Genomic DNA, 16,859 nt, shown 5'->3' with positions numbered 1-16,859 from the left:
GATGAGGAACCGTTATAAAATCAAATAAATTGGAAAACTCTGATAATAAACCTATAAAGTCAGACTTGGATTTATAAATGAGCTATGGACGTGCGAATTCGCTCTATTGTCACGGATATTCCATTGGATCCGTATTGTTGAAGCGCGTGGAATCAATGGTCGACTTGGCTATCACTTTTGATCCTCAATTCACCTTTCACAACCACATCAAGACAGTCGCTGACGTTTCCTTTCATCGACTTGGATTTGTCTTGAGATATGCTAGATTATTCTCCAACCCCTTGTCTTCTCGCTTGCTTTTCAACTCGCTTGTTAGAAGTAAGCTAGAGTATAATGCGATTGTGTGGAATCCGCATGAAGCAAACTACTATCTTATTATCGAAAAAGTGCAAAAAGCATTTCTTCGTTTTCTTTATAAGAAAGAGTATGGGTACTACCCATATCTCTATCCTACTCCTTTCCTTTTGGGCATGCTTGGGTACAATTGCCTTGAACTTCGGAGAAACTTCTCGTTAATTCGTTTTGTTCTCCAGCTATTGCGTGGTAATACGTCATGCCCGTTGTTGCTGGAACAGTTGGGACTTTATGTCCCTAATAATTATGTGCGTGGTAGACATCATCATTTGATGGTTGTACCTTCTGCTCGCACAGTTCTTTTTCGAATGGCTCCTATTCCAAGAGCTATTCGACTTCTCAATGAAATCGTTGCTGCCGTCCCTGAATGTGATATCTTCCACCTTGGGGAGCGTAGATTATCGGATGTTATTTTAACATATTTATCTGGTAACCTGCGCTCATCATTACTTTCTTCATTTGAATGTGATGTATGAGTGGAATCTTAATCTACTCTCTACCATTTGGGCCTCGCTGTGATTTTATTTTTTATTCATATTTTGTTTGATTTATTTTACTTTTTCTTTCTCCTTTGTATATTTTATTTTACCATGTTTTCTGCTTTTGCTTTTTTCCTTTATTTACAGTTAACTTGTTTTTATATCATGTTTTAATATCTTTTTCAAATGTAGGCCATTGTGGCGCATTAGGTGCTTCCTGTAATGCCAAAATGGTCCAAAACTATTAATAAATAAATAAATAAATATACAAGCCTGACTAGCATCTATACGGAAATACTTCAAAATATTTTTTTTTAATTGACGTCATCCCAGGGCTTGAACCCGGGAACCTCTAGGTGGTTAGCATCAACGCAATCACCGATCTATAATGCTGGCTTTATCTAATATATAATTTCGAAAGAGACTTTATATGTAAGTTTTGGTTCGTAAAATTCGTGACGTTATCGAATTCGATTCAGCTTTCGATTCAGATGTCGATTCCAATTTCAGTTCCGATTTTCAATTACGATTTCGATTCTTTTTCAGTTTCGGATCCGGATTCCTTTTTCAGTTCCGGATGCGGATTCCTGTTTCAGTTCCAGTTTCGGAATCCTATTTCAATTCCAGATTCAAATAAATTTAATGTTTGCTATTAGATTAACCATGTTTAAGCCGTTTATATTACAAATACCGAGCGAAGCCGGGTAAAACCACTAGAATGATTTAAAGCTAAGAGTTATGAAGCATTTCGTTACGCGCTGCTCGTATAATATTTTAATTATTTTAGTATAATTAAAAATCAATATAAATTAATGTAGGGAGCGTTTTATAATATATAAGTTTTTTTAATGTTTTACACACATGCTTTATAGATATATAGGCAAATCTGAACCACGTGATTGGTCTGCTACCGTGACAGGCAATTTTGGCTTAACAAATGGTCTTTTGCAGTGATAAAGTTTCGCATCAGCTTCACTGACAGCTTTATTAATTGAATTTTTTCTATTTGGTTCAGAAAATGTTCGAAAACGCTAAAAATATGAAAAGGGTTGAACTGTTTGAATATTTCATAAATGAAACGATGTATTTTTCTATAAATATTTGTATAAAAGTTAGCATAAAAATATACCTACATACATACATACAAATTGGGAAACTTTAACAAATACTTTTATGAAATTTTCACAATCGATTTTCCTTTGGAACAAAAGCAAGATTATAATATAAGCACTTGACATAAATTTTACAAAGAAGGATAGTGGAAAACAAAATTGCTAATAAAGAAGAAAATACATAGTTAGTTAGTTTTTTCCAGTGAATCACTGGACTGCGTTGCTGGGTTGGGTAGATTTTTCCATTAAACACGCTTAATAAAATAAACGAACCATTAGCAGGTTGTTCGTCGTTGTCCCCTGTCCCGTCAAAACACTTTTCCTCAATCTGACAAAGTGCCAAATAAAAATAAACCGGGGAAAATGTCAAGGCGGTGCCAATAAAGGTTAAAATTCGCGAACTATCGATTCAATCATAAAACACGTATAGTAAAGAGAAAAACTGATACAATAAATATTGACAGCATGAGAAAAATTGGGAAAGTCAAACGTCAGTTCATTCATTCAGAATTTCCGAGAATATAATCATGTAGTGAATATTTTCCGCAACTTTCCTTTGTCACATTATTTATTTTTTAATTATATTATGTACTTTTATATTTCGTACTTTCATATACCATTTAACCTTTAAAGGACGGAGCGTCGAGATCGAAAGAGTGTCCCGAACCGGGGTCGAGTAAGACCCCAGTATTTTTTAATCAAAACACAGCTTTTCTCAATACAAATGGGTTCAATATATATTTTATTAATCATTTTATACATCAACATAAAAAAGTTTTAGTCCTATAGCATGTTTTTGATTATTTTTGTATTAAATCATCAAGCATCAACACGCAAACGCACATATGTAGGTAAGGCCAACAGGCGACTGCATGACTCGATAGCCACGCGCCAAAAGCGACGAAAACAATAGCTTACGAAAATATAGCTGTCTCTTTCTCTCGCATTGATACATCGATCAACAAGAATATGCAAACGAACAGTCAAAACCATGACTTATCGTTACCGCCTTTAAATTATACTTTGGAAAGTAGAAATGTATAAATGTATTCAGTGAGGAAGGTTCAAAAAGGATTTTTCATTCCAAAATCAAACTTAATCTGTGTGACATATATGTCCATTTTGGGATAGTAGCCAAAATTTGAAGGGTCTGATTTTAAGTCTTTGCAAAGTGAACGAACAAACAAACACATCGAATAATAGAATTGACTAACAGGCGTTGCTCAGGTAGACAAATCTTGGAAAATAAAATACTTTTAAAAGCCGTCTATGTATCATACTAACCATGCATAGTATACAAAATTTTAAAACTGTGAATTAATATATAGGACACCACATAAACATACAAACATTATTTTTTATGTACAAATTATTCATATATACAGATAATAGAATTAAGCGGCGTTACTCCGAAAATTTATTTGTTATATGGACTACATATATTTATGAACACATGTTACATATCTATACATATGTATGTACATATATAATGACCGGAAGTGAAATGGTATCATTAAGAGCAATGAAATCCTGATAGCAATTCATTTATGTAATTATAACACTGAGCAACAAATATGACGATGATTTTTGTTGGTTTGCTTTCGTTTATCATTGTTTATAATATTATGCGAAATTTTTACAATTTTTTTGGCTTTTGCAGTCTTAACCTCAAAATTTAGAATTGCCATGTCAAAAGTGGGTATCAGAATCAATTGACAGATATTTTTTTCATATCAATTGTGATTTTTTATTGTTTTAAAATACCTATAATTACTTATCTAACGTGTTTTAATCGTCAAAAATATATTTTTTACACATTTATTCAACTTGCTATTATATGTATGTATATTTATTGGGCCAGTTTTCTTTTTCAAGACGTTAACAATGATTGGTTTTCTATCTCAATATTTCCTAACATTTATTTTAACTAAATGTAATAACTTGAGCGGTAAATGATTTTTAATTACTTTATGAGATGTTTTAGGACGCGAATTCTCCATTTTTTATCTCACTCTTGCATCAGGCATACGGTCATCAACAATAGCATTTTTCGACTCAATTTAAATTCATTTTTCGACTCAATTTAAATTCATTTTCCGCTTGAATCAGTATGCTTAGTTTGTTGCTCAGTTTAATCAATAAAAATGGATTTATTTTATAATTTATTATACAAATATTTACCTGAACAGTGCTGTGTACTTTTGTTAATAAATTATAAGCAGTAAATACACATTATATAATACAAACACTCAAACAACGATACAAATTCGTAATACGTATTTACAACGCAAACATATATATATAATGTATGTATACAGAAACACAGTAGTAATAACAAACATAAAATTTTACGACGTCCGCAATAATTTCACTGCAGAAAATAATTCTAAGAAAAGCGTATGTAATAAAGAAAAACTCACCGCGTTTTCAGCGAAGCTTTTCCTCCCTGCCGGTGACGCACTGGGAAAACGTCTGAATTTTTCAGCCACTTCCGCTAATTACGACGATAATTCACAAAGCTTACACACAAAACCTCTATAGGTGTTTTTTTGTGCGAGGATTCTTCACTGTTTTGGATCCTTTTCGATGGGGTTTCGACTCCATGTTATTTTGGCGCTAACCGAGAACGGAATTCGCTTTCCGGTCGCTTCGACGTTCGCCGATAAAGATGGCGTTGCTTCGCTTCCGGTTTGGCGGGAAAATTTAAACGAGACCGTTTTGCAGTTTTCCACCGACGCGTCGAAGACTCTATCTTTCCCCAGCGAAGACATCTCTCAATAAGTCACCTTTATATATGTATATGTTTGGAGTTGTAAATCTAAATTCATACGTTCACGTTAAGTTGTCGTGAGTTATGACGGACATAAATATGTAAAAACACAGGTTGCCGCGGAAAAAAAGCGTAACGTATAAAATGCGAATTAAGGTTTTATTTATATTGCCTTCGAGAGCACGAACGTGCATATAAAATATCGTCTGCATTTACATTTCTGTTATTGATCGTAAATATTCATTGCTACGTATTTATCATATTAGCTTGAAAGGTATAGCGCACGTCAAACGACAATGTTGCGGTGGAAAAAATTAAACGTTTTTAGAAAATATAGTAGTGTAGTTATGATAGTATGATAGTTATGATTTGAAAACTGCAGATTTCCATAGTGGATAAACAAAAATATTCATTTTTAGATGATTTTTTTTTGTTTATCCACTGAATTCCTTTTTTTTTTTGTTTATCCACGATTCAATACATCTGGAATGTTTCAAATACTTATAATGTTGCTTATGTCTCATTCCAGTTAACTAGGCAGTAAGTAAACCAAAGATTCCGATTTCAGATGTATAAATAGTTCTTAGAATAGTAAAAACATAAGATTGAATAATAGCAACATAAGATTTTAAAATTATTTAAAGTATTTATATGGAGATAATTCTTCTTATGTCTGTTTAAAACATTTTATCTGACTATTAATATACCTTTGATTTCCTGCCAAGTTAACTGAAATCAGACATACATATGTAAGTTGTATTATCAACAATATTAAGCAATTTGTTTTTACGTTGAACGAAATTGCATGGTTACTCAAGTAGGTCAGATCCTTTTAGCAAAACTATGAATATTGGAATATATTTTCTTATGAAAATTCATTTTATATATACTGGATATATTAAAAACTAAATTATACTGGTTATTTACCATTTAGTGGTATCTGTAATTTTGAGTTGATCTTCAAACTGATAAAATAGGTTTTACTTTCTAATTCGCAATCCTTATGTATGTATTATTTAGATAGTAATAATGATATGTAGAACATGTCAAACCCAAAGGCCAAAAGTTTAATAATATATATTTTATTTTATTCGTTCAATCGAACATGTATGTACATACATGTACACAGCGACGAGTTTTCTAATACGGATACAATACAATGATACAATTAATACAAGCATTTATATGCAATGTGAATTCATGTAAATATCCACAGTGACATCTATGGAGAAATTTTCGCAGTATTTTATTATAGAAATTTGGACCTCAAGACGCTGAATAACTTGAGATTAGCAAGAAATATTGGAAAGGACATACCAATTCACAGGAACCGTTCAATGAAAATTGGCAAACTCTGAAAGGATCGGCCTGGAGTCACAAACCAAGGTTTGGCCAACAGCTACTAGTGGGAATTGAACCGTCACCACTTCGATCTAAAACATATTATGCTAACCACTAGTCAACGCTGCTGGTTAATATATCTATGAACATATGTAAGATTCAGTTCGTGAATGGACACGTGGTACAGACGTATAATAATTTATACACGCACTCCTATGGGTTAGAAATCTAAATCCTACATACATATATAAGCCAGCAGTATGATTTAACGGTAGCGTATATGTTTATTACCAAGTGATCATACTGCTGGTTAGATTTGGGGTTTTTTTTATCAGAGTTTGCCAATTTTATCTGATCATTGTTGAAACGGTTCCTTAAAATTGGCAAAAAATCATATTTCCTGTTGCCACAAATCTTCTGTATTTATTGTATGTACATTTTGTAAAAATTATGTACAAAATTTAAATCCATAGATGTCTCAATGGACTAATTCTGTAATTAATTAATTAATTAATTGTTATTTCGTGTTCTTCAACTTCTGGAAATACAGTGATTTATGTAATAATAAAATGCTGCATTGTTTGTAATTAATTGTCCAGGAAGGCGCATTGGGGTCTTCCTGTCAAGCCTTCCTAGTATATGTAAAATAAAAATAAAATAAAATAAAAAATAATTAATTATAAAATATATAAGGACCACATAAAGTTTGAACAGATCAAATATAAAAAAGCTAAATATCTAAAAACATTTATTAAAGCGTCCAAAAGTCATTACGTCACATCTTAATACATTAGAATCAAATTCACAAACACACTCGTATGTGAATTTGAATGGCGGCCATTTTGAAACCCTTGTTTTATTTGTTTTGATTAAAAGTAGCATCCTAGGTCGTATCAAGGTCGTCGCAAAGCTTCAAACTGTACGCGTTCAGAGTTCGTTGTGTGCCTCAAAAGACAGACTAGAAATTAAACGTAGAATACGACAATAACACACGTCCATATGCAAGCACGTAATGGCGGTCGCGTTTGAGCGGCAAAATTCGCTGGCGGCCATTTTGAAGTTCCGCTCTGATGGCGTCGCACTGGCAACTGAAACTCTCTTGCCTATTTTTGTATTATTATTATTTCGTGTCGTAGACATATACATATATTGTATATTAAAATGAATTTTCTTTCGAGGCGCCATTTTGTTTTCGTACAATAGAGCCGCCCTCATTATACTGAATAATTTAAGCTTATTATATCTCTTTCATAATATGTACCGGTTTTTATTTTTTAAAGGCCGAATCGATGCCATCGTCATCCGCGAGTTATTTTATTATATTACACACAATACGGTCGTGGTCGACCTTGTTGAATATTTTAGACCTCTTTAGAATTGTATCTCCTACGTGCGAGGTCGGCTCGAAATGTGTGAGTACTTCGATCTTCAATTTTCCAATTATCTAATCCACATACACATGCATGTCCTCTTCTTATTAAAAATTAAGCTGTATAAGTTCCATGTCTTGGACCGTATAACAGAGCTATATTTTAGCAGAGTATATATTTTTGAATATACAAATGTGAAAATATTTTTTGATTTCAGTAAATATGCAAATTTATTTTATTTTATTTCATAGAACATGAACACTCGCCTTGACAGATCGCTCCAAAGCACTTATACAGTTGCAATACAATCAGTATACATTTTATACAATGAGAATTCATACAAACATCGACAGTGACATCTATGGAGAAATTTTTGCAGCATTTATAATCAAATTGGTGAACCTCAAGACGCTGAATAACTCGAGTTTACCAAGAGAGAGACAGGAAAGTAAATGTCAATTTACAGGAACTGTTTCAATGAAAATCAGAAAAATTGGCAAACTGATAAGAAACGATCGATCTGAAGTCACAAACCATGGCCTGGCCAGCAGATTTTTTGTTACATGTCGAAATACGATGGCTTAGTGAAGGCAAAGTTCTTAATATGTAGACTTATAGAGTGTTTTGACGACATGCAAATATTTATTTATGGAATCATAGTTTTTAAGTCCTTTATTCTTAAGAAAATAATGAACCATTATAATGACTCCAAGGAAATAACTACACAATTTTAAAAATGTACATTAAATGGAAGCGTTTTTGTCTATATAAAATTCATCTCATTATTCACAAAAAGGTTTCAAAATTTTAAAAGGTTTTAAAACTTTAATAAAAAATACATCTTAATTTTCATATTTTGGTTGATTTTGACCCGCAGCCAAAAATAGTTGCCTGAAGATGAAAAATGGCAGTGAATCGTTTTGAATTCAATTTATTTTATTTTATTTTACATACATATATGTATACCAGGAAGGCCTAAGAAGTCAACCCCAATGTGCCTTTCTGGCCAATTATAAACATTGCAGCATATTTTATGACATAAACGTGACATCTATGGATTTCAACTTGTACATAAATTTAATTATAAATAAATCATATTCAAATAGTAGTGATATATTGGGTAGGGTGGTTTTTAGCCAATTTGATGGAGAAACCGTTTCAACAATGAAATCAGATAGGAAACGATCAAACTCTGATAGGAAACGATCGACTTGGTGTCACAAATATCCAAATCTGACCAGCAGCACTAAATATTCTACTCATAGTAAATTCTTTTCAATCAAGGTCAGCTCACGGGATCGAACCCGGTGACTTCTCGGTTCCTAGCATAAACGCAACCACCAAGCCGGTTATAAGACACTTACCCCCTGGACATATACCCCCCCCCGGACGCATACCCCCGGTCAAAAACCCCCTGAACATTAAACCTCCGTGCAAATAACCATTAATAAAAAGTCTGTCAATCGATTTAATTAATCGAAGCATTTTATTGTAAAAATTAAGCGAAATTCGAGATAGCTGAAAACTCAAGATTTGCGAGAAAATGGGTAAGGTTGCCAATTTTTTGGAACCATTTCAATGAAAATTGGATAAATTGGCACACTCATCGACTTGGAGTCACAAATCCAAAATCTGGCCAGCAGGATTTGAACCAGTGACCACTTTGTTCAAATCCCACTGTAGTGGCGACCAGTGGAGTACATAATACTCAAAATTAAATATTTAAATATCAATTTTCAATATAATACGACTAAAGCTGTTCTAATTATTCCCAAAATACACAAACCAACATACCTACGTACAGTTCTGGTACACTTACCCCCCGGACACATACCCCCGGTCAAAAACCCCCTGGACATTAACCCCTCCCCCCGTCAAGGATAAAAATATTTTGTAAAAATTGACAATATCATTTGAAAAAAAGTCAGTATCAATGGTAATTTATTTCAGCCAGAAAATTACAGATATTAATAATACATACGTCAGATTCTTAATAAATAATCAATAATCAATAATAAAAAATCAGTAATCAATGATAATAATTTAAAATATACAAAACTCCAAAATCAATTGTATTTTATTCTCTTTTTCTTTTCCTTTTCTCGATTTTACAAATTCCATCATGGATAGACTAAAAATATTTAAAACAAAATAATAATAATATAACAATAATATATACTTCTATTAAAATTTACTTTCAATACCACAGAACACAAATGCTAACTGGTGACTAAAAGCCTTATAAATTGATATATGTATATTCTATTTACAACAATAAAATTGAAATTAAATATTGTATAAAAATTGAAATTCAATATGCTCTACCACACTTAATTTATTCTTATTTATTAATTTACTTTATTATTAATTATTAATTATTTATTTATATTTTTAAACAGTTTGTATCCATCGCGGGGGTTATTTGCACGGGGGGCTAATGTCCAGGGGTTTTTGGCCGGGGGTATGTATCCAGGGGGTATATACCCACCGAGCCATGCTACTGTTTTTAACCTTTGAAGGTTACAGCTTTTCAAAATACAGCTTTTCTCAATACAAATGGGTTCAATATATATCTTATTAATCATTTTATACATCAACATAAAAAAGTTTTAGTCCTATAGCATGTTTTTGACTATTTTTGTATTAAAAAATAACGACAACCATCGACATGCAAACGCACATATGTAAGGCCAAAAGGCGACTGCATGAATCAACAGCCACGCGCCAAAAGCGACGAAAACAATAGCTTACGAAAATATAGCTGTCTCTTTCTCTCGCATTGATTCATCGATCAACAAGAATATGCAAGCAAACAGTCAAAAACATGACTTATCGTTACCGCCTTTAAATCATACTTTGGAACGTGGATTTTCTAGACGTTTCTAAATCATACAAAATCTATTAAGATAAATTTTTTGTAGTTCATTCTAGGAATACAAGAAATATAGGGTGTATAGCATTGGAAATCACATAGTTATTAAACGTAAAATTTGGGGCACTTACATACATACACTTCGGTGAGGGAGGGTTAAAATCTATATTGTTAGATAAATTGGCAAAATCTAACAGTAGACGACCGATTTTGATTTAACAACTATCCAAATCTTGCCAGCATCTACATATAGACATACTCGTAATGATCGAGAAAATCGATACAATTTTTCGATTCCGACTGCTAGTCAGAGAGTGGCTTAGTTCTACGTCAAAGTGAGTTTCTTCCACTATATTATCCGTGAGCACATCGGAATTGAAAATCCCGAGGATGAAATATTTGACGTAGTATTGAATGTGAAATGATTGAACAGAACGGAACCGGATACCGGTCCCTCTTTAATATGTATGAGTGGCGGGGCAGCCTTCCCTTTGTTTCGCCCTTGCAACCCTGACAGTATCTAGAAATAGCACCGCCTACGCCTATTTTCCCACTATTTCGACCTTTGAGTCGTCTTAAGATGGCACACGGATTATCGCGGCGGTTGATTATCGATCCCGACGCCAATTAAGCGTTCATTATTAATTAATAATAACAATACATTTTCGAAGGCGACCCTGGCGACGTTACTTCTGCCCTGGTTATAATATATATGTATGAATGTATTTAATAACAGACAAAGGGATTCTTGAACCGGTATTTCGGCACTTCAAAGGATACGGCTATAAGAGCCGGGGAAATTCCGTGCGTATGTATCGAGTATAGTGCGTTCGAATTAAATTGGCAGCTGTAGCACAGATAAATGAGACCGACCCGTGCTAATGACAGGACAGTGTTTGGATTTGACGTTTCAATGTGTGTATTTTTCTTTATTTATGTACATACATACATAGCAAGTTCAGAGCTACTAGATACCGCGAATTGTTCTTCCCACCTGAGGCACGTACCAATTTAATGCTTTCGTCCCCTGTCGCCAGAGGCATCAAGCTCCTCAACCAGATTTCTATTGGATTGGATCTGTTTAATCTAAAATATACTGATCTGGTTGAGGTACTGTTTTGTTTGAGATCGTAGCAACTTGTAACATATTGCATTTTTATATTCATATTTTTACATTTTTATATTTTATGTTTCATATTTTTATATATTTATCTTTCATATTATTATTTTTCATTATAATTTTATTTCTCATGTTTTTTATATTTTTATATTTCATGTATTTACAATTTTATATTTTATATTTTTATTTTTACAATTTATATTTTTATATTTTATGTTTTTACAATTTCGTATTTTTATATTTCATGTTTTTACAATTTTGTATTTTTATATTTGTTTTATTCATATTTTTCTTTTAATTAATATATAATATTATTATAATATAATAATAATTAATTTCCTTTTTATATAACCATAGTGTCGACTTGGAGTTGATCTTTAAAGTCACTATTGCAAATTGGTGAATAAATAAATACATACATATATGTATATATAGTGTCTATAGATAATGTGCTCGTGTGAAAATCCGAGTTTGATCTTGTTTTAAAGGTTTTTATAAAAATTTTCGTATATTTTTCGAGGATAATTTGAGCAACGTTAGTTGTGTCATGTTGAAAATTATTATAAAAATAAATAATTTTGACTTCTATATACTCAATATTGATTTCTGGTCACATTATAAAATATTTTAGACAATTTACATATGTATGTGTGTTCGTAGGGGTATCTGGATATGTACCCCTTGGACACATACCCCTCGGACACTTACCCTTGGCCAAAAACCCCCTGGACATTAACCCCCCGTGCAAATAACCCTAGTCATAGATAAAAGTTGTTTAAAAATAGTAATAAATAATTAATAATCTAATATATAATTTCGAAAAAGACTTTGCATATATGTAACCTTGGTTGGTTGGTTCGTAGACAACACATTCGATTTATTTATTTTTCGATTCATAGGATTCGAAGTCCCCGGGGGTGTAGGCGCCGGATTCTGGTATACATATAATTTCGAAAGAGAATTAGTATATATGTTTGTTTGTTCGTGACAGTCAATTTAATAAAAATAAAACAAATGAGTATTAAAATAAATTTTGTATAAAATAAAACTATTCAAATAAATTTAATAAAATGTTTACTGTAAGATTTGTCATGTTTAAGCGGTTTATATTACAAATACCGAGCGAAGCCGGGTAAAACCACTAGTTAATAATAAAGTAAAGTAATAAATAAGAATAAATTAAGTGTGGTAGAGCATATTGAATTTCAATTTATATACAACTAGCTGTATTACCCGGCTTCGCTCAGTGTTTATAATATAAACCGCTTAAACATGACTAAGCTAATTTAATTAAAAAAAAAAAAAAAATTAAAAAATTAAAAAAAAAAAAAAAAAAAAAAATTAAAAAAAAATAAAAAAAAAATCAAAAAAAAAAATAAAAAAAAAATCAAAAAAAAAATTTAAAAAAATAAAAAAAAAAAATCTTTTTTTTTTTTTGCCTTCTAGGGCTTCGCCCTCGGCACCCCCCTGAGCCTTTGCCTTCTAGGGCTTCGCCCCTCCACGCTCCATGAGCAATTGCCGTTTAGGGCTTCGCCCCCATGATCAGTTGCCTTTTAGGGCTTCGCCCCTCCGCGCCCCCATGATTCAAAGCCGTCTAGGGCTTCGCCCCCCTTAGTTAATGCCTTTTAGGGCTTCGCCCCCCGCGCCCCCAAGATTAATTGCCGTTTCGGGCTTCGCCCCCCTTAGTTAATGCCTTTTAGGGCTTCGCCCCTCCGCGCCCCCATGATTAAATGCCGTCTAAGGCTTCGCCCCCATGATCAGTTGCCTTTTAGGGCTTCGCCCCCCGCGCCCCCAAGATTAATTGCCGTTTAGGGCTTCGCCCCCCTTAGTTAATGCCTTTTAGGGCTTCGCCCCTCCGCGCCCCCATGATCAGTTGCCTTTTAGGGCTTCGCCCCCCGCGCCCCCAAGATTAATTGCCGTTTAGGGCTTCGCCCCCCTTAGTTAATGCCTTTTAGGGCTTCGCCCCTCCGCGCCCCCATGATTAAATGCCGTCTAAGGCTTCGCCCCCATGATCAGTTGCCTTTTAGGGCTTCGCCCCCCGCGCCCCCAAGATTAATTGCCGTTTAGGGCTTCGCCCCCCTTAGTTAATGCCTTTTAGGGCTTCGCCCCTCCGCGCCCCCATGATTAAATGCCGTCTAAGGCTTCGCCCCCATGATCAGTTGCCTTTTAGGGCTTCGCCCCTCCGCGCCCCCATGATTAATTGCCGTCTAGGGCTTCGCCCCCCTTAGTTAATGCCTATTAGGGCTTGCGCCCCATGAGGCTGGGCCCCCCGGGCCCCCTTCGGGGCCCCACGGGGCTGCGCCCCTTGTGGCGCCCCCTTTTGAGCCCCATGGGGCTGCGCCCCATGAGGCTGGGCCCCCCGGGCCCCCTTCGGGGCCCCACGGGGCTGCGCCCCTTGTGGCGCCCCCTTTTGAGCCCCATGGGGCTGCGCCCCATGAGGCTGGGCCCCCCGCGCCCCCTTCGGGGCTTCACGGGGCTGCGCCCCTTGTGGCACCCCCTTTTGAGCCCCATGGGGCTGCGCCCCATGAGGCTGGGCCCCCCGGGCCCCCTTCGGGGCCCCACGGGGCTGCGCCCCTTGTGGCGCCCCCTTTTGAGCCCCATGGGGCTGCGCCCCATGAGGCTGGGCCCCCCGGGCCCCCTTCGGGGCCCCACGGGGCTGCGCCCCTTGTGGCGCCCCCTTTTGAGCCTCATGGGGCTGCGCCCCATGAGGCTGGGCCTCCCGGGCCCCCTTCGGGGCCCCACGGGGCTGTGCCCCTTGTGGCGCCCCCTTTTGAGCCCCATGGGGCTGCGCCCCATGAGGCTGGGCCCCCCGGGCCCCCTTCGGGGCCCCACGGGGCTGCGCCCCTTGTGGCGCCCCCTTTTGAGCCCCATGGGGCTGCGCCCCATGAGGCTGGGCCCCCCGGGCCCCCTTCGGGGCCCCACTGGGCTGCGCCCCTTGTGGCGCCCCCTTTTGAGCCCCACGGGGCTGCGCCCCTTGTGGCGCCCCTGGCGGGGCCCCATGAAACTACTCGCTTTGCGCCCCCGCGGGGGTGAATCCATTGAATCGAAAAAAACAAATCGGCGCCCATGAATCGAAAAAAAAAAAAAAATCGAATCACGTGTTCGATGACGTCACCGATCTACGGACGACGACGACGAAGACGACGACGACGACGACCAAGGATATTTACATACAAAGTCTCTTTCCAAATTATAGATTAGATATTTAATTTCAATTTATTGTTGTAAATAAAATAAATATCAATTTAAAAGACTTTTAGTCACGAGTTAGCGTTTGCGTTCTGTGGTATTGAAAGTAAATTTTAATAGAAGTATATATTAATGTTATAATATTATTATTATATTTTAAATATTTTTAGACTATCCATGATGGAATTTGTAAAATCGAGAAAAGGAAAAGAAAAAGGGATTAAAATACAATTGATTTTGAAGTTTTGTATATTTTAAATTATTATTATTGATTATTTATTATTTACAGTGGGATTTGAATTTATTATTATTTAAATTTATTATTAATTACATTTATTATTATTACAATTTATTATTATTTACATTTATTATTATTTACATTTATTATTATTACAATTTATTATTATTTACAGTGGGATTTGAACAAAGTGGTCACTGGTTCAAATCCTGCTGGCTAGACTTTGGATTTGTGACTCCAAGTCGATCGTTTCCTATTAGAGTATGCCAATTTATCCAATTTTCATTGAAACGGTTCCAAAAAATTGGCAACCTTACCCATTTTCTCGCAAATCTTGAGTTTTCAGCTATCTCGAATTTCGCCTAATTGTATAAAATGCTGTAAATTTACAAACTTGACCATAGATGACTCTGTGGATGTTAATTGATATAATATATATATATATATATATATATATATATATATATATATATATATATATATATATATATATATATATATATATATATATATATATATATATATATATATATATATATATATATATATATTATATCAATTAACGAAATATCAATTAATGAAATATATATATATATATATATATATATATATATATATATATATATATATATATATATATATATATATATATATATATATATATATACATATATATATATATATATATATATATATATATATATATATATATTTACTTTGTATAATACTTATAATACTCGTATCAAATGTCCAATGTTACTGGATAGGAAGGCACATTTGGGTTACCTGTTAGGCCTTCCTGGTAGAAATGAAAAAATATGTATGTATGTACATAGAACGTGGTATTTATGTACGATTTTAATGTAGATTTTTACACATGCTCATAATAATAAAATGGAGGCTTTATGACGGTATGTTGCAATTTCCGGTTTAATTAAAATAAAAGCTTGAAATTTGGATTTTAACTACGGCAATGTAATAAAATCGCTCAGTGGTTTTAAAATTGTGAATGTTTTCTTTTTGTGCAAAAACAAAAATATTAAATGTATGTACCTAATGCTTTTATGTGCGTTTATTTTTCCGCTTCCGGCTGGTTTGGCTAATATTTTGTGTTTTTATTTTCTTGTGAAAATATAGAATACGGTGCGTGTATATTATAATACAATGGCGTAACTAATGTTTTAACGATTTTCGAAATTTGTTAATCGTCACATCCGGTTCATTTCACGATTACATTAAAATTTTGATAGATAATTCAATATGGCCGATGCTTGTTTTTTTTTATATTGTGATAAATTGTACCCCTGGTATTGTAAATTATTATGATTCATTTTTTTATTTTGCGCGCTTGCCCAGCCGCCCACTTATAAATCAAAAATAACATATATGTAATATATATAAAAACGGACGCGATGTATGTTTGTATGTGAGTATGTTGGTATGAATATGGGTGTGTGGGTATGTATGTGGCGGATGCGTCGACAAATATAGAGATTTCAAAAAAACTAATTTTAGAATGCCAGAAGTATACCAGTATATCTAATATATAATTTTTAAGGTTAGACTGTGTAAGGTTAAATGTAAGGTTTGGGTAGTAGAATCAAAACCTGTATATGTGTTGTATATTATCGACATTTCCTCTTGGAAAATACATGAGCAGCGTCATCTATTGAAAATTAATTTAATTTTAATAAATCTATTTAATTTTAATCAATTAATTTTATTTAATTTTAATTATTTAATTTAATTTAATTTTAATTAATTAATTTATTTTAATTAATTAATTTAATTTTAATTAATTAATTTAATTTAATTTAATTTAATTTAAATTTAATATAATATAATTTAAATTAATATAATTTAATTTAAATTAATTAATCTATTGCTGTTTTATATTATTTATATAGATGAACCCGGCAGGTGTTGCAATGCCAGAATAACGCATGCAATTCCCATTCCCGTTCCCGTTGTGTTCCCATTTCAAGTGATGGTTGGAGTTCAACTCGTGTCTCTT

At 34.3% G+C, this 16,859-nt stretch overlaps 2 protein-coding genes across 2 annotated transcripts in view; one reads left to right on the top strand and one right to left on the bottom strand.

Annotated features, from left to right (window-relative positions):
• LOC143916882 (uncharacterized) overlaps nucleotides 1-16,859 on the top strand; it is a 357,016-nt gene that overhangs the window by 241,566 nt on the left and 98,591 nt on the right. The gene's annotated exons all lie outside the window — the stretch shown is intronic.
• LOC143916562 (tetraspanin-1-like) overlaps nucleotides 1-16,859 on the bottom strand; it is a 203,273-nt gene that overhangs the window by 171,068 nt on the left and 15,346 nt on the right. The window contains exon 2 of the mRNA XM_077437706.1: nucleotides 4,366-4,763. The gene's annotated coding sequence lies outside the window, so the exon portion shown is untranslated. The remainder of the gene's footprint in view (nucleotides 1-4,365; nucleotides 4,764-16,859) is intronic.

This window comes from Arctopsyche grandis, chromosome 9, assembly GCF_051622035.1.
Source record: "Arctopsyche grandis isolate Sample6627 chromosome 9, ASM5162203v2, whole genome shotgun sequence".
NCBI lineage: Eukaryota > Metazoa > Arthropoda > Insecta > Trichoptera > Hydropsychidae > Arctopsyche > Arctopsyche grandis.
This window is presented reverse-complemented; position numbering and strand designations above follow the sequence as displayed.